Source organism: Jaculus jaculus, chromosome 16 (genome assembly GCF_020740685.1).
Source record: "Jaculus jaculus isolate mJacJac1 chromosome 16, mJacJac1.mat.Y.cur, whole genome shotgun sequence".
In the NCBI taxonomy this organism is placed as follows: Eukaryota; Metazoa; Chordata; class Mammalia; order Rodentia; family Dipodidae; genus Jaculus; species Jaculus jaculus.
Window position 1 is genome coordinate 56,743,213 of NC_059117.1, and position 23,544 is coordinate 56,766,756.

At 48.9% G+C, this 23,544-nt stretch overlaps 1 protein-coding gene across 1 annotated transcript in view; it reads right to left on the reverse strand.

The window, feature by feature from the left end:
• The window catches only part of Plcl2 (phospholipase C like 2), a 219,330-nt gene that overhangs the window by 62,453 nt on the left and 133,333 nt on the right, over positions 1–23,544 (reverse strand). The window lies entirely within an intron of this gene.

Below are 23,544 nucleotides of genomic sequence, written 5' to 3' on the forward strand. Positions count from 1 at the left end.
ATCCATACTAAGTTTCTACTTAATTTTTTTTTGGTTTTTCGAGGTAGGGTCTCACACTAGTCCAGGCTGAACTGGAATTCACTCTGTCATCTCAGGGTGGCCTTGAGCTCACAGCAATCCTCCTACCTCTGCCTCTTGAGTGCTGGGATTAAAGGCATGTGCCACCACGCCTGGCTCTATTTAATTTTTTTAAAGGAGGGCTGGAGAAATGGCTTAGCAGTTAAGGCACTTGCCTGCAAAGCCTCAGGACCCAGGTTTGAGTCTCCAGAACCCACGTAAGCCAGATGCACATGGTGGCACATGTGTCAAATAATTTTTTTGTTTTGTTTTTTAAAGTTTTTATTAGCATTTTCCATGATTATTAAAAAAAATCCCATGGTAATTCCCTCCCTCCCCACCCCCCACACTTTCTCAAATAATTTTTAAAATATTTATTTATTTGTTTACTTATTTAAGAGAAAGAAAGAAAGAGAGGAAAAAGCAGATAGAAAGAATGGGCATGCCAGGGCCTCCAGCCCCTGCAAATGAACTCCAGATGCATGCATCCCTTGTGCATCTGGCTTATGTGGGTCCTGCATAATAAAACCTGGGTCATTAGGCTTCACACGCAAGTGCCTTAACTGCTAAGCCATCTCTCCAGCTCTCAATAAATATATTTTTTTTAAGTTTAAAGAAAGGGGAAAAAAGTACACATGCATGAACATAGAGGAACTCATTGTTGCATTTATAAACAAATCCATGTCCTGTCACTAACAGTTTCCATGCAATTTCAATCTTTCAAACAGTGTTGGGTTTCTCAATGGAACAGTGTTTACTGCTCTAAACAACACACACAGGAAAAGGTGGAAACAGAGTAGGTTAGTCCCTGATATGTAGGTCTTGCATTTATTAAACCAAGAAATGATGTGGACAATAGGGATCTACTGAGTAAAAAAATATTATCATGATGTCAACTTATGTGCCCCCCACACTGAAACCTGGTGATGGATAACAGTAGGCCATAGTAACTCGTAAATTAAATGACTGCTCCTTTCAATGACCTTTGATTAAGAAAAATATTTCTTTAATATTTATTTATTTGCAAGCAAAGAGACAGAGAATTGGTGTGCCAGGGCCTCCAGCCACTGCAAATGAACTCCAGATGTATGTGCCACTTTGTGTATCTGGCTTTACATGGATACTGGTGAATTGAACCTGGGTTGTTAGGCTTTGCAGGCAAGAGCCTTAACTGTTGAGCCCTCGTTCTAGCCTAAGAAAAATGTTTCTATAAGCACATTTACAAGTGTAATCATTTCTGGTTAACTGCAGGACACAGTGTGAAGCAGGCACTGTAAAAATATCACTAATAGGTTAGAGAACATTGTGAATCTCACCTGGCCCAATGCCAATGACAGCCTTAAGTGACAAGTGATGAGCCATCATGTCTTCCCAGCTGGTCAGAAACTGCCCTGTTAGGACCACTACCTAAGTTAAACAGTAATGGTACCTTTCCTAGACCCTGCATCAATCAGATGGGGGGGGGGTAATCCAGAAAGTGATGGTGTGGTCAAGTGATGCCCACCCAACAAGCGCCAGGGTTTCTGACACAGACTTCTGCTTGCTCAGAAAAGTGAACTCATCAGTCTCTCTTTCAAAGAAGGCAGCACAAGCTGGCACTGCCACTTTTGTGTCACCGGCATAGGTCAGATGATAAAATTCACAGCTCCCTTCTGGGTCTAGGGAAATCAGTAGCCAAGTAGACCCTAAACAAAGGGAGAAGCAACCTGAATACCTCAGGGAGCTAAGAACTGCATGTTCCAAGTCCTTCCTTTTCCTCCCTTCTTCCTTTCCTTCCTTCCTCCTCTCCTTTCTTCCTCGTTTCCTGTCCTGCCTGTCCCTCCCTCCCTCCCTCCTTCCTTCCTTCTTTCTTCCTTCCTTCCTTCCTCCAGGGGGAGGTCAATCTGAAAGCATTTGAAATTTGCGTACTGCATAAAAATAAATACATTACCATACTTTAAATGGCAATTAGGTCCTTTGTTCCTTTGATTATTGCTCTTCTGTTTGAAAAGAATTCCCACAGAGGACAATGTCCTTTTACAGATACTACTAGAATAATGACAAACCTTACATCACCTAGATGCTGGAGGTGATAAAAATGGTTTGTGAAGGCTGTACATTACTAAGTAAGAGCTGTGTGGTTGTTTCAACATCAAAATCAAAGGTTTTGGTGCTGAAAACATTTGAGTACCAGAAGATATGCCCAAAGCACAGGTCTTTGAAGTTACTCTCACCACCACTTCCTTTCTTTCCTCTTGGTAATTATCAGTATCAATACAAATTATCTATATGCTGTTAAGGCACTACAGAGCAAGCTCAGTCATCACAGAATAATCCCAGCTGTCCTAGAACTTTCACCTTATGCATCTTGCTCTTCCTCTCAGCTCTCCCCTGAAACATTCAGCCTTCTTCTAGGTGGAACTCAGCAGTCTTCAGGGCAACCTGGGAGATGAACTGCAGTGGAGAGGGAAGAGCCACAGGCGCTGGCTTCAGCAACCAGAGCTGTAATGGGGACAGTGTAAGAGAGTTGTTTCTTTTCAAGTATTTTGCCATATTTTAGGCAGCATGGTACCCTGAGGGTTTGCCACCTAGTCAAAGGATGAGTTTCAGAGTTTAGATGAAGAGCAAGGGACTTAAAAACACCAAAGCACTTCTCAATTATAGAGGTTTTATTTTTTTTCCCCTCACTCAGTTCCTACCATAATGATGACCTTGGAAGTCAGAATTCATGCAGAAGAAGCTCTTGTCCAAATTTTCTTAGCATACCAAGAAGGGGCTGTAGTCCTGAAGTTTCAACTACTAGGGTCTGGCAGATTTTTCTTCCGCTCTACAAAGGCAGGGGAAGGGGTTCGTGGCTCACAGATAGGAGCAAGAAGGAAGCAAAGATGGGCTCCCATCTCCTGTGGTAAGGTCAGGGTGAGTCTAGAGACAGCTAAAAGACATACCCCTCCCACCACATGGCTAAACTCAAGGGCATGAGTGCAAGGAGAGTGTGGTGGCTTCTTTGGGAATGACCCAGAAAATAGACTTAATCCCTTTCCAGGCAGCCAGCAGCACTCTGAAAGAGTGGACCAAAGAGAGAAAAGCCATGGCCTAACTGAGCACTGTGCTTCAGAGCAGGGCTGCTCAGTATGAGGCCCCAGGACACCCTCCCTTCCCCCAAGAGAAAAGACAGCTACAGTTTGGATTGTGAATTCAGATTCTGTCACATAGGCAGGGAGTGACAAAGGACTATCCCAGGATGATGACCACAGCAATGAAAGGACAGCATGCTAACTTCTACACTCAGCTTGGTATGTTCAGGATCTAATGGAAAAAAAGTTTTACTAAGTAAACTGGGCGAGGGAGCTGAACACTTCTTCACAGCTTAGAAAAATCATCAGAAAGCCTGCCAGCCAAGGCTGGGTTCCCCAGTGCGCACTTATAGCCAGACGCACAAATGGTGCATGTGTGACCTTGTGCTCATGTGTCACCCTGTGCAACTGGCTTACGTGGGTTCTGGGGAGCCAAACCTGGGTCCTTAGGCTTCATTGGCAAGCACCATAACTGCTAAGCCTTTGCTCCAGTCCTAAATTTATATATATATATTTTAAAAACAGTTATCTTAGAGTAAGTACAGAATTATAAAGATGCATAAACTCCCTCCTAAAAATAAAATTTCCAGGCTGGAGAGATGGCTTAGCAGTAAAGGCACTTGCCTGAGAAGCCTAAGGACTCATATACAACTCTCCAGGACCCACATAAACCAGAACGCACAGTGATGAAAAAGTGCAATGTCACACATGGGCCAAGGGGGCACCCAGATCTGGAGTTCAACTGCAGTGGCTGGAGGTCCTGGTGCACCAATTCTCTCTCTCCCTCTGTTGGGCTGGCCTCAAATAAAAATTCCTATAGGGTCCTTAACACAGAGAAGAATTAGGTAAAGAACTTGGAAGGCATCTTCAAAAACGACAGAAAAATAAACAAAAAACACTTTTTTGAATAGAAAATATCAAAAATTAGCTTTGAAGGAATTAAAAATGAGCAAAGCTAACATTTAGTGTGGGACTTGATGGAAACACTAGGGGTGATTTCTCTGCATTGTGTAAGAAGAAAAAAAGACTATAGCACTTCTTAGTTTTATTAGCAACCTTTATTGTTCCTTTAAATGAAGCATCAGCTGAAAAAGAAGCTCTCTAACTTGAGCTTTAGGGTTCAGATTAAGCTTACATATATGTGCGTTCCCACCAGACTCTGAGAGACAAAATACTTGAAAAATAAGCCATCTTTCTCTGCCCCTATATAAAAAGCAATAATGGTTGTGTACAGAAAAGCAAAACTGTGAGACTATCAAACACATCACCCCGGTCTACTCCCCTAACCTGTCTCCCAATGGCCTGGACACAAAATCTCCCTGGAAGTAGAGCTGTGCCACCAGCAGGCTCCTGAGTCTCATTCGCCAGCACGGTTGGGCAGCACTCCAGCTGCTGGTTCCCAGCTTCCTCAGACAACTTAATCCGGGATCTTATCATATTAGATGATATAGTGTGCTTCACACAGGCTGGCGATCCTTCATCCGAAGTGCCTCAAACCAGAAGTGTTTTGAATTTTAACGTTTCTACAGACAACTGGTTTAACTTCCCTAATTTGAGAACCCCAAATCCTCAATGCTTCAAATCTGAGACTTTTTGAGGACTGACATGATGGATTTTGAAGCACTCTGAATATGGACTATTAGATGATGGGTGCTTAGCATCGATCACATCTCATCTGAGGACATTCTGCTTTACTCCCTCAAGGCTGAGAGAGGCTGAACTTAATAGATAAACACTGCTGCATGATGAAGTCACTTTTAAAGAGAATGCCTGTTCCCAACTGTTTTTTGCTTAGTATCTGGCCTGTGTGTACATGCAGGAATACATTTAACTATATGCTCCTCAGCAGTTTCTGTGAAGACATGTAAAACTAGAAAACTGCATCAGAAATAAAGGTCTTATAATCACCACTGTGGTTGAATCTTGAAGCATGATCTTCTAGAATTTCCCAGTCCCACTACTTCTGGTTGCTTTGTGGTGACTTGTTCCACCTGATCTGAGGACAAAGGTCGTACACTACCCTGTGAACCTTTCTTTTCCACTAGAGACTCGAGTGTTTGGTTATATGACTCTGGAGAAACTGCTTTGGAAATATAACTTGCTCATTCTCCCCAGCCACCAAATTCAACCAGAACCTTCCAGTTTCTGATCCTTCTGCAATTATCCACACTCTTTCTCTCTCTCCTTCCTTCTTTTAATTCCATTTTATTCCAAATCATAATACTTTACCTGCCCCCTTTTCCAGTTGTAAAAGTTGGTACAGTTGACACCTCCAATTAAGAGAAGCTATTAATGTCAAGATCTGAGACAGGAGAATGATAAAAGGAGCCACAGAGGATGTGAGGATCAATAGTAACCTCATTGCTAGACATCTCTGGCTTGGCTCAGAGCAGCAGTCTGCATTAATTACATAGTGTGATTTATTTCCACACTGCTTTTAGCTATGGCAAGAAAAGGAACAAGAAACAATATAAACAACATGAAATAGAAGGTTCATGACACTGAATTCAATTGCCAACAACTCTATATAAGAGAAAAAGTCATTTCACATGTTTTATTTAAATAAACTTGCTTTATTTAAGAAATGTTTAGGGCTGGAGAGATGGCTTAGTGGTTAAGCGCTTGCCTGTGAAGCCTAAGGATACTGGTTCGAGGCTTGATTCCCCAGGACCCATGTTAGCCAGATGCACAAGGGGGCGCACGCATCTGGAGTTCGTTTGCAGTGGCTGGAGGCCCTGGCATGCCCATTCTCTCTCTCTCTCTCTCCCCCTCTTTCTCTGTCTGTCGCACTCAAATAAATAAATAAAAATGATTAAAAAAAGAGAAATGTTTAAAGTTATGTGCTAGAAGAGACTATTCAGCAACTTGTATAAAAACAGAGTGTCAAATTATATCTTCCTAGAAAATGTGGCTTATTTCTCTTTTCAAAAATACTACTCTATTAGATAAATGGATTCCTCAGAGTAAGTTCTTAATTAAATCTGAAGGTAATTAAAATCAAGATTTTTGTGAAGTTGTAAGGAAAAGATCGAAGCTAATTAATTTCAGGTGAAAAGTAGAAATGAAGCAACTGCAGCAATAAGGAAGTCCTGTGAAGTCTCTGAGCAGGTGCGGGGCCCAAGTCTATGACTGTGTGGGATGCGACTACCCACTGCCAGAGACAGTGAGCTGACAGCGGCTTTGTTGTGTCATTCCCTCACCTTTTTTATCCTTTCAGCTTCATCTTCAATTTCATTACAATGACTGAAGCATACGTCATGTGACAGAAAAACTGTAACAAGGTCAAAAATAAATATCTTACCAAATCTTCCCGACAGAACTTCCTTTTTTATGCAATACGCCACATGAGCTTACTTTCCTATGCTTTCTCTTCATAGAAGAAAAATGTTGACTCATTCATCTCTATATGTTAGCATGAATATCATAAAAAAGTTAATAATTAAAAAAGTGAAAAACAGATGGTAAATCTGAATCTGACAAACAGAAATAGCTAGAGAGCTGAAATATCACTCTCATTAACATGGTAAGGTTGGTAAAAGTCACTTTGGATTAGAAAGATGATGAATTAGACTGTGGTTCTGGGTTGGGAGGGGTAAGGTGCTGAGGCACCAGGGGAACCATAATCCATCATTACACAGTGCCGAGATGCTCACTACAAACTTTAAAAACTATTATTTTTTTGTTGATTTTCAAGCAGAGAAAGAAACTTGTACGGCATGGCAGGACCTCCTGCCACTGCAAATGCACCTCAGATTCATGTACCACTTTGTGCATCTGGCTTTATGTGGGTACTGAGGAATGGAACTTGGGCTGTCAGGCTTTGCAAACAAGCTCTTTAACCACTGAGTCATCTCCCCAGCTCTACAAACATTTTTAAAATAGTTTTTCTGTATATACAAGACTGACCTTCAATTTATGATTCCCCTACCTCAGCCCCCCAAGTGTTGGGGTTAGAGGCATTCCTTTGCCTTCTCCTCCTCACCCCCCCCCCACCCCCGTGCTAGAGGATCAACCCCAGGGCTTTGCACATGCAAGCTACTGGGCTACATCTCTGCTCCTTGACATTCTTAGACTTCGGTCCCTCCCTCACTCCCTCCCTCTCTCTCTCTCTTTCTTTCTCCCCCCCCCCTTCCTTCCTTCTTTCTTTTACCAGCTTTTACTTACATGATACAAGGAGCTCAATCTTAATATCACATTGCAACTAGTGAACACATTAAAGGTTATTCATACAAATTTTATGTGAGATATTTAAGTTTCTGGGTTTTTTTGTTTTCCAAGGTAGGGTCTTGCTCCAGTACAGGATGACCTGGAATTTACTATGTACTCTCAGGCTGGTCTTGAACTCATAGCAATCCTCCTATCTCAGTCTCTTGAGAGCTAGGATTAAAGGTGTGTATCACTACACCCACAAGGGATTGAGGGAGAAAGGAAGGGAAGAAGGGAGAGAAAGAGAATATGGATGTACAAGGACCTCTAGCCACTACAAACTCCAGATGTATGTGCCACTGTGCATCTGGCTTTATGAGGGTACTGGGGAATCAAATCCAGGTGATTAGGTTCTGAGGGCAAACACCTTAACTGCGGAACCATCTCTCCAGTCTTAAGTTTCTGCTTCTTGATGTAGTATAAGAAATATTGAATGGCAAAAGAATACATGTGACATGTAAACAGAAAAGGGTCAGGGGAGAGGGGGACTGAGGATAGGAGTTGGGGGGGGGGAATCAACAAAAAGTAAACTACATTTGAAAATGCCCACTACCTACACCTCTGCATGTCAACTATTTTTTTTTAATTAAAAAAAGAGATGTCTTGAGACATTTGTGATCAAGTTTCTTTGAGTGGAATTTCATCTGCTCATTACTGTCTTTCTCACTTTAAGCCTATCAGACCACCTAATAGATGCTAAGATAGGCACAATGTATAATTTTCCATCTTTAGTAAAAAAAAAAAAAAAGAAAATGGCTTCAAGGGCTGGAGAAATGGTTTAGCAATTAAGGCACTTGCCTGCAGAGACAAAGGACCCTGGTTTTATTCCCCAAGACCTAAGTAAGCCAGATTCACAAGGTGGTACATGCATCTGGAGTTTGTTTGCAGTGGCTGTACGTTCTGGTGCACCCATTCTCTCTGTCTGCCTCTTTTCTGAAATAAATTACTTTTTAAAAAAGGGCTGGAGAGCTGGCTTAGCAGTTAAGGCACTTGCCTGTGAAGTTAAGCACCCATGTTCAACTGTCCAGATCCCATTGTAAACCAGACACACAAGTGACGCAAGTGTGCAAGGTTGCACATGAGCACCAAATGGTGCACACATCTGCAGTTCATTTCCAGTGGCTAGAAGCCCTGGCGTGCCCATTCTCTCTCTCTCTGTCTCTAATAAATAAAAATTAAAAAGCAATTAAATATTTATTATAATCCACTTCTGAAAAGCCTAACATGACATTTTAGCTAAGGAAACCAATTATTTAAGCAAAAAGTACTGAACTCTAGTTATAAGGGCAAAATGTCTAATATACTAATACACATTTTATAATATAATAATATAAAATAGGTCATAGGCAAGAGCACACTGACATGGCTTAATAACAGAAGATAGCCTCCATCTGCTAAATAAAGAAAGAAGACTTTTGGCAGGCATGGCACAAAGGAACTCAGGATCAATTCATTAAGAGCATCAAAGAGAGTGAGTGGATGAGAGGAGCTTAGATGACCCAGGAGACCAAGTTGAGGCCTTCGAAGTTAAGACTCCAAGAATGGGGTTGGGGTCTTCAGGACTCTCGGCTCACAGGGACATGGCAGATTCCTTTAGAGGTCCTATCTAGCCAGCAAGCCTCTGCTGGTGTGAGCCCTTCCACCCCACTGCCGTTTCCTCCTCAGGCTGCCACGTGCCACTCTGCCCTGCAGGTTCTGTGAGGAAGCAGTTCTAGAGGTCCTCATCCACCCTCAGCTGCCACGTGCCACTCTGCCCTGCAGGTTCTGTGAGGAAACAGTTCTAGAGGTCCTCATCCACCCTCAGGCTGCCACGAGCCACTCTGCCCTGCAGGTTCTGTGAGGAAGCAGTTCTAGAGATCCTCATCCACCCTCAGGCTGCCACGTGCCACTCTGCCCTGCAGGTTCTGTGAGGAAACAGTTCTAGAGGTCCTCATCCACCCTCAGGCTGCCACGTGCCACTCTGCCCTGCAGGTTCTGTGAGGAAACAGTTCTAGAGGTCCTCATCCTCCCTCAGGCTGCCACGTGCCACTCTGCCCTGCAGGTTCTGTGAGGAAGCAGTTCTAGAGGTCCTCATCCACCCTCAGGCTGCCACGTGCCACTCTGCCCTGCAGGTTCTGTGAGGAAGCAGTTCTAGAGGTCCTCATCCACCCTCAGGCTGCCACGTGCCACTCTGCCCTGCAGGATCTGTGAGGAAACAGTTCTAGAGGTCCTCATCCTCCCTCAGGCTGCCACGTGCCACTCTGCCCTGCAGGATCTGTGAGGAAACAGTTCTAGAGGTCCTCATCCACCCTCAGCTGCCACGTGCCACTCTGCCCTGCAGGTTCTGTGAGGAAGCAGTTCTAGAGGTCCTCATCCACCCTCAGCTGCCGCGTGCCACTCTGCCCTGCAGGTTCTGTGAGGAAACAGTTCTAGAGGTCCTCATCTACCCTCAGGCTGCCACGTGCCACTCTGCCCTGCAGGTTCTGTGAGGAAGCAGTTCTAGAGGTCCTCATCCACCCTCAGGCAGCCACGTGCCACTCTGCCCTGCAGGTTCTGTGAGGAAGCAGTTCTAGAGGTCCTCATCCACCCTCAGGCAGCCACGTGCCACTCTGCCCTGCAGGTTCTGTGAGGAAGCAGTTCTAGAGGTCCTCATCCTCCCTCAGGCAGCCTCGTGCCACTCTGCCCTGCAGGTTCTGTGAGGAAGCAGTTCTAGAGGTCCTCATCCTCCCTCAGGCAGCCACGTGACACTCTGCCCTGCAGGTTCTGTGAGGAAACAGTTCTAGAGGTCCTCATCCACCCTCAGCTGCCACGTGCCACTCTGCCCTGCAGGTTCTGTGAGGAAACAGTTCTAGAGGTCCTCATCCACCCTCAGGCAGCCACGTGCCACTCTGCCCTGCAGGTTCTGTGAGGAAACAGTTCTAGAGGTCCTCATCCACCCTCAGCTGCCACGTGCCACTCTGCCCTGCAGGTTCTGTGAGGAAGCAGTTCTAGAGGTCCTCATCCACCCTCAGGCAGCCACGTGCCACTCTGCCCTGCAGGTTCTGTGAGGAAACAGTTCTAGAGGTCCTCATCCACCCTCAGCTGCCACGTGCCACTCTGCCCTGCAGGTTCTGTGAGGAAATAGTTCTAGAGGTCCTCATCCACCCTCAGCTGCCACGTGCCACTCTGCCCTGCAGGTTCTGTGAGGAAACAGTTCTAGAGGTCCTCATCCACCCTCAGGCTGCCACGTGCCACTCTGCCCTGCAGGTTCTGTGAGGAAGCAGTTCTAGAGGTCCTCATCCACCCTCAGCTGCCACGTGCCACTCTGCCCTGCAGGTTCTGTGAGGAAGCAGTTCCAGAGGTCCTCATCCACCCTCAGGCAGCCTCGTGCCACTCTGCCCTGCAGGTTCTGTGAGGAAGCAGTTCTAGAGGTCCTCATCCACCCTCAGGCAGCCACGTGCCACTCTGCCCTGCAGGTTCTGTGAGGAAGCAGTTCTAGAGGTCCTCATCCACCCTCAGGCTGCCACGTGCCACTCTGCCCTGCAGGTTCTGTGAGGAAACAGTTCTAGAGGTCCTCATCCAGCCTCAGCTGCCACGTGCCACTCTGCCCTGCAGGTTCTGTGAGGAAACAGTTCTAGAGGTCCTCATCCACCCTCAGGCTGCCACGAGCCACTCTGCCCTGCAGGTTCTGTGAGGAAGCAGTTCTAGAGGTCCTCATCCACCCTCAGGCTGCCACGTGCCACTCTGCCCTGCAGGATCTGTGAGGAAACAGTTCTAGAGGTCCTCATCCACCCTCAGGCTGCCACGTGCCACTCTGCCCTGCAGGTTCTGTGAGGAAACAGTTCTAGAGGTCCTCATCCACCCTCAGGCTGCCACGAGCCACTCTGCCCTGCAGGTTCTGTGAGGAAGCAGTTTTAGAGGTCCTCATCCACCCTCAGGCTGCCACGTGCCACTCTGCCCTGCAGGTTCTGTGAGGAAGCAGTTCTAGAGGTCCTCATCCACCCTCAGGCAGCCACGTGCCACTCTGCCCTGCAGGTTCTGTGAGGAAACAGTTCTAGAGGTCCTCATCCACCCTCAGCTGCCACGTGCCACTCTGCCCTGCAGGTTCTGTGAGGAAGCAGTTCTAGAGGTCCTCATCCACCCTCAGCTGCCACGTGCCACTCTGCCCTGCAGGTTCTGTGAGGAAGCAGTTCTAGAGGTCCTCATCCACCCTCAGGCTGCCACGTGCCACTCTGCCCTGCAGGTTCTGTGAGGAAACAGTTCTAGAGGTCCTCATCCTCCCTCAGGCTGCCACGTGCCACTCTGCCCTGCAGGTTCTGTGAGGAAACAGTTCTAGAGGTCCTCATCCACCCTCAGGCTGCCACGTGCCACTCTGCCCTGCAGGTTCTGTGAGGAAACAGTTCTAGAGGTCCTCATCCACCCTCAGGCTGCCACGTGCCACTCTGCCCTGCAGGTTCTGTGAGGAAGCAGTTCTAGAGGTCCTCATCCACCCTCAGCTGCCACGTGCCACTCTGCCCTGCAGGTTCTGTGAGGAAGCAGTTCTAGAGGTCCTCATCCACCCTCAGGCTGCCACGTGCCACTCTGCCCTGCAGGTTCTGTGAGGAAGCAGTTCTAGAGGTCCTCATCCACCCTCAGGCTGCCACGTGCCACTCTGCCCTGCAGGTTCTGTGAGGAAGCAGTTCTAGAGGTCCTCATCCACCCTCAGGCTGCCACGTGCCACTCTGCCCTGCAGGTTCTGTGAGGAAGCAGTTCTAGAGGTCCTCATCCACCCTCAGGCTGCCACGTGCCACTCTGCCCTGCAGGTTCTGTGAGGAAACAGTTCTAGAGGTCCTCATCCACCCTCAGGCTGCCACGTGCCACTCTGCCCTGCAGGTTCTGTGAGGAAACAGTTCTAGAGGTCCTCATCCTCCCTCAGGCTGCCACGTGCCACTCTGCCCTGCAGGTTCTGTGAGGAAGCAGTTCTAGAGGTCCTCATCCACCCTCAGGCAGCCTCGTGCCACTCTGCCCTGAAGGTTCTGTGAGGAAGCAGTTCTAGAGGTCCTCATCCACCCTCAGGCAGCCACGTGCCACTCTGCCCTACAGGTTCTGTGAGGAAGCAGTTCTAGAGGTCCTCATCCTCCCTCAGGCTGCCACGTGCCACTCTGCCCTGCAGGTTCTGTGAGGAAGCAGTTCTAGAGGTCCTCATCCACCCTCAGGCTGCCACGTGCCACTCTGCCCTGCAGGTTCTGTGAGGAAACAGTTCTAGAGGTCCTCATCCACCCTCAGGCTGCCACGTGCCACTCTGCCCTGCAGGTTCTGTGAGGAAACAGTTCTAGAGGTCCTCATCCTCCCTCAGGCTGCCACGTGCCACTCTGCCCTGCAGGTTCTGTGAGGAAGCAGTTCTAGAGGTCCTCATCCACCCTCAGGCTGCCACGTGCCACTCTGCCCTGCAGGTTCTGTGAGGAAACAGTTCTAGAGGTCCTCATCCACCCTCAGGCTGCCACGTGCCACTCTGCCCTGCAGGTTCTGTGAGGAAACAGTTCTAGAGGTCCTCATCCTCCCTCAGGCTGCCACGTGCCACTCTGCCCTGCAGGTTCTGTGAGGAAGCAGTTCTAGAGGTCCTCATCCACCCTCAGGCAGCCTCGTGCCACTCTGCCCTGAAGGTTCTGTGAGGAAGCAGTTCTAGAGGTCCTCATCCACCCTCAGGCTGCCACGTGCCACTCTGCCCTGCAGGTTCTGTGAGGAAGCAGTTCTAGAGGTCCTCATCCACCCTCAGCTGCCGCGTGCCACTCTGCCCTGCAGGTTCTGTGAGGAAACAGTTCTAGAGGTCATCATCCACCCTCAGCTGCCGCGTGCCACTCTGCCCTGCAGGATCTGTGAGGAAACAGTTCTAGAGGTCCTCATCCTCCCTCAGCTGCCGCGTGCCACTCTGCCCTGCAGGTTCTGTAAGGAAGCAGTTCTAGAGGTCCTCATCCACCCTCAGGCAGCCACGTGCCACTCTGCCCTGCAGGTTCTGTGAGGAAGCAGTTCTAGAGGTCCTCATCCACCCTCAGGCAGCCACGTGCCACTCTGCCCTGCAGGTTCTGTGAGGAAGCAGTTCTAGAGGTCCTCATCCACCCTCAGCTGCCACGTGCCACTCTGCCCTGCAGGATCTGTGAGGAAACAGTTCTAGAGGTCCTCATCCACCCTCAGGCAGCCACGTGCCACTCTGCCCTGCAGGATCTGTGAGGAAACAGTTCTAGAGGTCCTCATCCTCCCTCAGGCTGCCACGTGCCACTCTGCCCTGCAGGTTCTGTGAGGAAGCAGTTCTAGAGGTCCTCATCCACCCTCAGGCAGCCACGTGCCACTCTGCCCTGCAGGTTCTGTGAGGAAGCAGTTCTAGAGGTCCTCATCCACCCTCAGCTGCCACGTGCCACTCTGCCCTGCAGGTTCTGTGAGGAAGCAGTTCTAGAGGTCCTCATCCACCCTCAGGCAGCCACGTGCCACTCTGCCCTGCAGGTTCTGTGAGGAAGCAGTTCTAGAGGTCCTCATCCACCCTCAGCTGCCACGTGCCACTCTGCCCTGCAGGTTCTGTGAGGAAGCAGTTCTAGAGGTCCTCATCCTCCCTCAGGCTGCCACGTGCCACTCTGCCCTACAGGATCTGTGAGGAAACAGTTCTAGAGGTCCTCATCCACCCTCAGGCTGCCACGTGCCACTCTGCCCTGCAGGTTCTGTGAGGAAGCAGTTCTAGAGGTCCTCATCCACCCTCAGGCAGCCACGTGCCACTCTGCCCTGCAGGTTCTGTGAGGAAGCAGTTCTAGAGGTCCTCATCCACCCTCAGGCAGCCACGTGCCACTGTGCCCTGCAGGTTCTGTGAGGAAGCAGTTCTAGAGGTCCTCATCCACCCTCAGGCTGCCGCGTGCCACTCTGCCCTGCAGGTTCTGTGAGGAAGCAGTTCTAGAGGTCCTCATCCACCCTCAGGCTGCCACGAGCCACTCTGCCCTGCAGGTTCTGTGAGGAAGCAGTTCTAGAGGTCCTCATCCACCCTCAGGCTGCCACGTGCCACTCTGCCCTGCAGGTTCTGTGAGGAAACAGTTCTAGAGGTCCTCATCCACCCTCAGGCTGCCACGTGCCACTCTGCCCTGCAGGTTCTGTGAGGAAACAGTTCTAGAGGTCCTCATCCTCCCTCAGGCTGCCACGTGCCACTCTGCCATGCAGGTTCTGTGAGGAAGCAGTTCTAGAGGTCCTCATCCACCCTCAGCTGCCACGTGCCACTCTGCCCTGCAGGTTCTGTGAGGAAGCAGTTCTAGAGGTCCTCATCCACCCTCAGGCTGCCACGTGCCACTCTGCCCTGCAGGTTCTGTGAGGAAGCAGTTCTAGAGGTCCTCATCCACCCTCAGGCTGCCACGTGCCACTCTGCCCTGCAGGATCTGTGAGGAAACAGTTCTAGAGGTCCTCATCCTCCCTCAGGCTGCCACGTGCCACTCTGCCCTGCAGGATCTGTGAGGAAGCAGTTCTAGAGGTCCTCATCCACCCTCAGCTGCCACGTGCCACTCTGCCCTGCAGGTTCTGTGAGGAAGCAGTTCTAGAGGTCCTCATCCACCCTCAGGCTGCCACGTGCCACTCTGCCCTGCAGGTTCTGTGAGGAAGCAGTTCTAGAGGTCCTCATCCACCCTCAGGCAGCCACGTGCCACTCTGCCCTGCAGGTTCTGTGAGGAAGCAGTTCTAGAGGTCCTCATCCTCCCTCAGCTGCCACGTGCCACTCTGCCCTGCAGGTTCTGTGAGGAAACAGTTCTAGAGGTCCTCATCCACCCTCAGCTGCCACGTGCCACTCTGCCCTGCAGGTTCTGTGAGGAAACAGTTCTAGAGGTCCTCATCCACCCTCAGGCTGCCACGTGCCACTCTGCCCTGCAGGTTCTGTGAGGAAGCAGTTCTAGAGGTCCTCATCCACCCTCAGCTGCCACGTGCCACTCTGCCCTGCAGGTTCTGTGAGGAAGCAGTTCCAGAGGTCCTCATCCACCCTCAGGCTGCCACGTGCCACTCTGCCCTGCAGGTTCTGTGAGGAAGCAGTTCCAGAGGTCCTCATCCACCCTCAGGCAGCCTCGTGCCACTCTGCCCTGCAGGTTCTGTGAGGAAGCAGTTCTAGAGGTCCTCATCCACCCTCAGGCTGCCACGTGCCACTCTGCCCTGCAGGTTCTGTGAGGAAACAGTTCTAGAGGTCCTCATCCACCCTCAGCTGCCACGTGCCACTCTGCCCTGCAGGTTCTGTGAGGAAACAGTTCTAGAGGTCCTCATCCACCCTCAGGCTGCCACGAGCCACTCTGCCCTGCAGGTTCTGTGAGGAAGCAGTTCTAGAGGTCCTCATCCACCCTCAGGCTGCCACGTGCCACTCTACCCTGCAGGTTCTGTGAGGAAACAGTTCTAGAGGTCCTCATCCACCCTCAGGCTGCCACGTGCCACTCTGCCCTGCAGGTTCTGTGAGGAAACAGTTCTAGAGGTCCTCATCCACCCTCAGGCTGCCACGAGCCACTCTGCCCTGCAGGTTCTGTGAGGAAGCAGTTCTAGAGGTCCTCATCCACCCTCAGGCTGCCACGTGCCACTCTGCCCTGCAGGTTCTGTGAGGAAGCAGTTCTAGAGGTCCTCATCCACCCTCAGGCTGCCACATGCCACTCTGCCCTGCAGGTTCTGTGAGGAAACAGTTCTAGAGGTCCTCATCCACCCTCAGCTGCCACGTGCCACTCTGCCCTGCAGGTTCTGTGAGGAAGCAGTTCTAGAGGTCCTCATCCACCCTCAGGCTGCCACGTGCCACTCTGCCCTGCAGGATCTGTGAGGAAACAGTTCTAGAGGTCCTCATCCACCCTCAGGCAGCCACGTGCCACTCTGCCCTGCAGGTTCTGTGAGGAAGCAGTTCTAGAGGTCCTCATCCACCCTCAGCTGCCACGTGCCACTCTGCCCTGCAGGTTCTGTGAGGAAACAGTTCTAGAGGTCCTCATCCACCCTCAGCTGCCACGTGCCACTCTGCCCTGCAGGATCTGTGAGGAAACAGTTCTAGAGGTCCTCATCCACCCTCAGGCTTCCACGTGCCACTCTGCCCTGCAGGTTCTGTGAGGAAGCAGTTCTAGAGGTCCTCATCCACCCTCAGGCAGCCACGTGCCACTCTGCCCTGCAGGTTCTGTGAGGAAGCAGTTCTAGAGGTCCTCATCCACCCTCAGGCAGCCACGTGCCACTGTGCCCTGCAGGTTCTGTGAGGAAGCAGTTCTAGAGGTCCTCATCCACCCTCAGCTGCCACGTGCCACTCTGCCCTGCAGGTTCTGTGAGGAAGCAGTTCTAGAGGTCCTCATCCTCCCTCAGGCTGCCACGTGCCACTCTGCCCTGCAGGTTCTGTGAGGAAGCAGTTCTAGAGGTCCTCATCCACCCTCAGGCTGCCACGTGCCACTCTGCCCTGCAGGTTCTGTGAGGAAGCAGTTCTAGAGGTCCTCATCCACCCTCAGGCTGCCACGTGCCACTCTGCACTGCAGGTTCTGTGAGGAAGCAGTTCTAGAGGTCCTCATCTACCCTCAGGCTGCCACGTGCCACTCTGCCCTGCAGGTTCTGTGAGGAAGCAGTTCTAGAGGTCCTCATCCTCCCTCAGCTGCCACGTGCCACTCTGCCCTGCAGGTTCTGTGAGGAAGCAGTTCTAGAGGTCCTCATCCACCCTCAGCTGCCACGTGCCACTCTGCCCTGCAGGTTCTGTGAGGAAGCAGTTCTAGAGGTCCTCATCCACCCTCAGGCTGCCACGTGCCACTCTGCCCTGCAGGTTCTGTGAGGAAGCAGTTCTAGAGGTCCTCATCCACCCTCAGGCTGCCACGTGCCACTCTGCCCTGCAGGTTCTGTGAGGAAGCAGTTCTAGAGGTCCTCATCCACCCTCAGGCAGCCACGTGCCACTCTGCCCTGCAGGTTCTGTGAGGAAGCAGTTCTAGAGGTCCTCATCCACCCTCAGGCTGCCACGTGCCACTCTGCCCTGCAGGTTCTGTGAGGAAGCAGTTCTAGAGGTCCTCATCCACCCTCAGGCAGCCACGTGCCACTCTGCCCTGCAGGTTCTGTGAGGAAGCAGTTCTAGAGGTCCTCATCCACCCTCAGCTGCCACGTGCCACTCTGCCCTGCAGGTTCCGTGAGGAAGCAGTTCTAGAGGTCCTCATCCACCCTCAGGCTGCCACGTGCCACTCTGCCCTGCAGGTTCTGTGAGGAAGCAGTTCTAGAGGTCCTCATCCACCCTCAGGCAGCCACGTGCCACTCTGCCCTGCAGGTTCTGTGAGGAAGCAGTTCTAGAGGTCCTCATCCACCCTCAGGCTGCCACGTGCCACTCTGCCCTGCAGGTTCTGTGAGGAAGCAGTTCTAGAGGTCCTCATCCACCCTCAGGCTGCCACGTGCCACTCTGCCCTGCAGGTTCTGTGAGGAAGCAGTTCTAGAGGTCCTCATCCACCCTCAGGCTGCCACGTGCCACTCTGCCCTGCAGGTTCTGTGAGGAAGCAGTTCTAGAGGTCCTCATCCACCCTCAGGCTGCCACGTGCCACTCTGCCCTGCAGGTTCTGTGAGGAAGCAGTTCTAGAGGTCCTCATCCACCCTCAGGCTGCCACGTGCCACTCTGCCCTGCAGGTTCTGTGAGGAAACAGTTCTAGAGGTCCTCATCCACCCTCAGGCAGCCACGTGCCACTCTGCCCTGCAGGTTCTGTGAGGAAACAGTTCTAGAGGTCCTCATCCTCCCTCAGGCAGCCACGTGACACTCTGCCCTGCAGGTTCTGTGAGGAAGCAGTTCTAGAGGTCCTCATCCACCCTCAGGCTGCCACGTGCCACTCTGCCCTGCAGGTTCTGTGAGGAAGCAGTTCCAGAGGTCCTCATCCACCCTCAGGCAGCCTCGTGCCACTCTGCCCTGCAGGTTCTGTGAGGAAGCAGTTCTAGAGGTCCTCATCCACCCTCAGGCTGCCACGTGCCACTCTGCCCTGCAGGATCCAGAGGTCGTCCTCTGCCTACTGTCAGGAAGACCTGTGGTCACTGCCTGCCCTGGGCTTTGAGGGACAATGTCAGCACGTGCCTCCATCCCAAATTCCAGCTCTGCTGACAGCACTCGGCTCAGTCATGACCCCTCCCCATGCATTTTTCAAGGTAGGGCCTTACAGTCCAGGCTGACCTGGAATTCACTATGTAGTCTCAGGGTGGCCTCGAACTCATGGCAATCTTCCTACCTCTGCCTCCCAAGTGCTGGGATTAAAGGCGTGCACCACCAAGCCTGGCTCTGTCCCTATTTTTAAATCTTATCCAGTTGAAGAAGGAATCTGGACTTCTCCCTTTCTGATTGGCTCTGACACCGCCTGTCTAGGCCAGGGCCCCATCTTGCATGCCAACCCTTCTGAGGCCGTTGGTATGGTAAGGCAAAACCACAGTGGGGAAGTTGTGGACGTCAGTCTTTTGGTGACAATAGACTCCTATGATTATAATAACATAGGTGCACGAGTAGGTTAAGCAACCATCTGAACAGGGTGCTTAAACAAACTTTGTCTTCTTTCTTTCCATTTCTTCAGGAAGACTTCAGTAACCAATAACAATTATGCTGGGTCTGCAGGCATATGAAGAGAGCCTCACACAGGGAAACAGGTTTTGTGGCCACTTGGGCCTCATCTGTTCCTCGGGTCTCCATGCTGTCCATGAGAAATCCACACATTTCTGATGTGCTGTTTTACTGGTCAAAGTCTAAATACTAAAAATATTCCCAACTTTGATAGCACATACAGACATGCGCATATCCTTGGGAGGCACGGGAGCACCATCCGCACGGAAGTATGGGCATCAGTAGCGTAAATGGGAGTTCTGGATAGAACCTTCTCAACCTACACGTCCTCCTCATTTGGAGTCCTCACCTTATAAACAGGAAGTCAACAAAACGAAACAAGATCTTATTTCTTAGGTCAACTCTGGGTTAAGTTCAACAACATTATAAAAATCAACAGCTATATTTAAGTTATATAGGCTGTCTAGGATCTTAGTACACGTCTCACCAACACGTAGCCTATTCTTCTGGTTAATTTGTTTTTTGTTGTTATTTTTTGTTTTTTGGTTTGTTTTTTTGAAGTAGGGTCTTGCTCTAGCCCATACTGCCCCAGAACTCACTATGTAGTCTCAGGCTGGCCTTGAACACACAGTGATCCTTCTGCCTCTGCCTCCTGAATGCAGGGATTAAAGGCGTGTGCCCCCACATCTGGATCTTCTAATTGTAACAAATTGTCCTAAGATGAGAAACAATTGAGCCACTAGGACTGCAAGACATTATACTATTGCTGCAGTCATAACATGAATTTTACTTCAAATATTTTATAACTCAGTTACCAGATGGATTAAAAAACAGTACCAGTCAAAAAACCTTAAACTGCCATGCAATACAACTATTTCAACTGCACCTTTGAAAAGAGTAATTACACAATTTAAATATTTTCAAGGAGCTAGTATGTTGTCTTACTGCTTCCAAAACACAGATCTAAAGTCAGACACAACATGAGCTATGTAATACATGTTAGCATCTAGCAGCCCAAGAAGAGCAAGGGGCAGGACACCAAGGTGCACTGAGCAACTGCTGTGCCAAATATAGTCATGGGCCCGGTTGCCTTCAGCAGTGTGAAGACCCCCAGAGCCCAAGCAGGACCCTACTCCCATGAGTTCAGCACTCAGCTCTGCGTTCAGCCTAGTCTCCTAGCCTCAGACAGGCACTACCCCCCAACTCTCAAGAGTCCATCTCAAAAACTTTTTTTTTTTTTTTTTTTTTTTTTGGTTTTTCAAGGTAGGGTGTCACTGTAGCCCAGGCTCACCTGGAACTCACTATGGAGTCTCAGGGTGGCCTCGAACTCACAGCAGTCCTCCTACCTCTACCTCCTGAGTGCTGGGATTAAAGGTGTGCACCACCATACCTGGCTTCAAAAACTTTTAGTATGGTCAAAACAGCAGAAATGCCATGCCCAATTTGGCAAGTCAGTACTCAGAAGTTAAAGTGACAGATGTAAACTGCTAAGCATACTAACATTTAACCCCTTCTTAGCTTAAAGGGTGATATGTATCTGTAGATAATTTTATCTTGACATGGCTTTTGTTTTACAGAGCTTCAATATGCCCTTCCAGAATTATATAACTTTCATAAACAGAAATCATAAGTGTGACTTTGTCCTGTGAACAGTTCCCTTTATACTACAAGTTGAGGCCATAGGGAATTTTTAGAAAGATGGCAGGTGGGGAAAAATAAATTCTACGAGAATAATAAGACCTTTATATTTTTAATTTCCTCGTAATCTATACCTGACAAAATATGATAATTACCATGCCTATTTAATAAGTCCGTAATTATTTTTTCACTAAGCTCTTAAAATGACAGCCTTTTTGGGTTTCTTTCTTGTAAATAATAATGTAAATACTCTTAACCACTGATCAGTTTTAAAGGATTGCTATCAGCTACCAACCCTTCATTTCTTGCAGCATAACTTCTAAACCCATAGGTCAAAGCTCTCAAATTCTAATGTGCCATCCAATCATCTGGAGATCTTGCTGAAATGTAGTTTCTAATTTAGTTGGTCTATATTTGTTTTTCTAACAAGTATCCAGAGATATTAAAGCTCATGGTTTGAAGCCTACATATGGAGTGCCAAGGTTCTGTCTTGGTATACTACTGGGACTGCTCTAAAGTACTGGATATATAATGCATCCCGTTAAACCTTCAACTGCACAAGGGATGACAATACTGAATATGGGAAAGCCAACAGATCTTTATAAAGAGTAAGTATATCTAGGTAGATGCTTTAATACCACGGAGCTGATTCCTGGTAGGTTTATGTAAAAAAAGAAAAAAGTTCCCCTCATTGTACTCTTTCTTTCCTCTTCCCCTCTTGCCCTTTAATGTCACGGGAGATTGGACCCCGAGCCCTGTGTATGCTAGGCAAGCACTCGACCACATCCCCAGTGTTGCTGAGTTCAGGCTTTTCAAAGTTATTTGGATTATATCTAGTTTCTAGTTATTTTTTTCCTGTTGTAATGTTTATGAAATTACCCAATTTATTGTGTGATATATGTGTGTGTGTGTGCGTATAACTGTTAATAACAAAATGCCATCTTATGGCTGCCATAGAAACCACTGATAACAAAGGGCAAATCATATCAGGTTTTCTTCATTGAAGTAGATCTGTGATTTTTCTTTGTGGTTTAAGATTAAGAAGTGTGTGTGTGTGTGTGTGTGTGTGTGTGTGTGTATTCTTTTGGGCTTCTTTTTAAAATCTTTCCTTCTTTCTTTCTTTCTTCCTTTCTTTCTTTCTTAGAAAGAGAGAGAGGTAGATAGAAAGAGAATGGGCACACCATGGCCTCTAGCCACTGCAAACGAACTGCAGATGCATGTGCCACCTTGTGCATCTGGCTTTACGTGGGTATTAGGGAATCAAACCTGGGTCCTTAGGCTTCAGAGGCAAGTGCTTTAACTGCTGAGCCATCTCTCTGGCCCTGCTTATTTTATAAAACTTAAAAGAGTCAGGAACTGGGCAGTCTGGCTCACAGCATGGAAAAGTACCTCAAACTTGTCCATGTTTGCCCCATTCTCTTTCTACATCCCTCCAAAGGTGCCCTAGAATGGACTTCCATGTTGGTTTTGGCTTCCTACCCTTACCTTCTACTGGACCAGTTGGCACCCTAAGGGCATGGGTTGCTGTGGGCCTCAGGCACTGGAACAGGATGTCCCCACCAGTTTGCCAAATACACTTGGCCTGATTTCTCCAGGTGAGTCTTACTCTCTGTAGCTTGTCTACAGTGGTCAGCGCCCAGTCTTTGTTCTCTGATGTGTCCATGAACTTTTAGCTGAAATGCCAGGGAAAAATAAGCCCAGCTACATGTAAGAACAAAGGAAATAGTTCAACAATAAATTTTTCTTGGTGAACTGATAAGTTGTTTAAAAGGCTGCATTCTTCTATCTTGCACTTCCAGGCCAAAGACATATTTCTCAAAGTGTAATCTTCAACTTTTTTTTTTTTTTTGGCATGTGTATGGTATATGTGGTGTGGTATGTGTGGTGCATGTACATGCATGTGCTAATGCAGCACACATTGAGCTTGCTTGCAGTGGCCAGACAGAACATCAGACATGTCCTTCTCCACTCCATCACTCACCATCTGTTACGTTTTTTGTTTTTTGTATTTTTCTAATTCCACAGCTTGCCATTCACAAGTCCCAATAATTCTCTAATCTCCACGCCTCATAGGACTGGGGTTACTGTTATGCATGACTACACCCACCTGTTTATAAGGGTTACGTAGATTTGAACTGGATTGGTCTAAGGTCCCCTCAAGCCCTCCTGCTTGGTCAGGAAGTGCAATTAACCGCCAAGACATCTCTTCAGCCCAGGATCTTCAGAACTTTTGTATTTGGAAACAGTTGCTCATTAGTCAAATTACTGTGAGAAACAAGCCACGGTGCCAGCAAATCAAGGTCCCAATGAAATCTTGCAATAATGACATCTATCACTTTTGTTCAGACTAGTATTTCCCAAAATGATTTCATGTGTTATTCACTAATGTCTTAAGAAACCAACATTCCTCAGAACATGGTGTGGGAAATGGTAGCCACACAGTTTTTATATCCCTTGAATTGCCTAAACATCTTTAAACTGCAGCTTTCAGACCAACTTAATAAAACAGTTAAATTGTTTTTTTGTTTGTTTGGTTGGCTTTTGTATTTTGAGGCAGGGTCTCACAGTAGCTCAGGCTGACCTGGAAATCATTTATGTAGTCTCAGGGTGGCCTCAAATTCATGGCGGTCCTCCTACCTCTGCCTTCCAAGTGCTGGGATTAAAGGTGTGCGCCACCATGCTGGCAAAAGGCTTTTGATGTAATATATGATGGGGTTCTGGTTCTCCCTTAAGCATGGCAGTATGTATCAGAGGAAGCCTTGTGCACTGTGGGCTTAGCCTGTGCTTTCAGAGGGGAGGAGGTGGGAGGGAGCACTATCAGTGGTAAAGGATGACCACTGACCTGCCTAGAGGCCAGTGTTAAGCCCAGCCCTTGGTCCTGTCAGGCTGGGGAGGCAAGCAATGGCACACACAGAGAGTTATGACAGTCTCACCTACATCAGGGGCTAGAAATGAGCACCGTAAATTCTCTCTGACAGTGATGATAAATCACATGAGCACAGTAAGAGCAGGATGTGGTTAAGAAAATGCAAGATAAATCTTAAGTGCAAAAATGTAATATTCTAGGTGTCCTGAGGATAGCTTCTTAATGCTAAGCTGATTACAAATGCAGGTGTCTCAGAATCACTG